At 47.7% G+C, this 1,249-nt stretch overlaps 1 non-coding gene across 1 annotated transcript; it reads left to right on the plus strand.

Moving 5' to 3' along the window:
• The first annotated feature begins 511 nt into the window (after positions 1–511).
• Positions 512–582, plus strand: Trnag-gcc (transfer RNA glycine (anticodon GCC)). Its single transcript has one exon. It is a non-coding gene; the product is annotated as a tRNA-Gly (tRNA).
• Positions 583–1,249: the final 667 nt, after the last annotated feature.

The following is a 1,249-nucleotide window of genomic DNA, read 5'->3' on the forward strand; positions in this document are numbered from 1 at the left end:
GTTGTTTTGTACCATGGGGTTCAAACTGCTTGATTTGTAAGAAACCAAAAACCATGAATCATGTTTTTCTGCACTGTTGGGAAGGGGTATATTTTTGGGACATCCTTCAAAGAACAATAAAGATTTTCCTTTGGATCCGCATGGGATTAGGTTTCTGGCAATAAGGAATGAAGATGGAGTCCCATTCGATTTAATAATGCTGAATGGCCTCCACTGTTTATGGCGGGCCAGGATGGCTAGATACTACTGCGACCCGGACGCTGAGCCAGCACGGATTTACTTTAGGCAAAGTAAGGCTGCCTTCATTGAAAATATAAAAGTAGAGGAGTGTGTGCCCGAATGGCTGTCGAGAATAGGACCTCTGGCGGCCTTGAAGGAATTTTAGGTGGACAACACCACTCCAAGTAGGACTGATGGCATGTTATCCGTGTTGTCGTAGGATGTATGTGTATATTTTGTAACATGTTCATACTGTACATTGTCTAAGACTGGCAATAAATTAAAAAAGACCGCGTCGGTGGTTCAATGGTAGAATACTCGCCTGCCACGCGGGTGGCCCGGGTTCGATTCCCGGCCGACGCAGTTTTTTCTTTTTTAACGGGGGCTCGCCGCCTTTGTGATCTATATATTCAACTGGCCGTTAGGAAAAGATCCGCAGTGCCTAAGGGAAGCACACGCACATGACCGCGTCGGTGGTTCAGTGGTAGAATAGTCGCCTGCCACACGGGTGGCCCGGGCTCGATTCCCGGCCGACGCAGTTTTTTAAGTGCGAATGCATTTCTTAGTCGGGCTAGGTAAGGCATCCGGCGTTGTCCGCGCGCCTCTCCGCTCTCACTCCCTCTCCCATAGCAACAGCTGCGGACGCGCGCGCTTATCCTCGCCCCTAGCAACCGGAGCAGGTGGTGCGGGCGGAGTAGTGGAGAGTGGATGGATGGATGGATGCTATGAGCGTCCCCTTTATAACGGGGCGGTGACATGTCTGCCACCATGCTCGAAGAAAAAAGAAAAACTTCCTTGTTTCATGCTGGCCTAATACCTTGTCTACATTGATTAAATCTATCTTATTATACCAAAAAATTTATAAATTCACGGTCTATCTCTCTGTCTCTTAAGGCAGAATTACCTTATTCCCCCCCCCCCCCATTATTTATTTTTGTGCTTTATCTCTACTCTTCTGCCACCAATACTCTAACCGTCTCTTACTTATTTCTATCGCGGACGTGTTCAGCTTTCCATTGTTGTCCCTAAA

This window comes from Rhipicephalus sanguineus, chromosome 6 (genome assembly GCF_013339695.2).
Source record: "Rhipicephalus sanguineus isolate Rsan-2018 chromosome 6, BIME_Rsan_1.4, whole genome shotgun sequence".
Taxonomy (NCBI): Eukaryota; Metazoa; Arthropoda; class Arachnida; order Ixodida; family Ixodidae; genus Rhipicephalus; species Rhipicephalus sanguineus.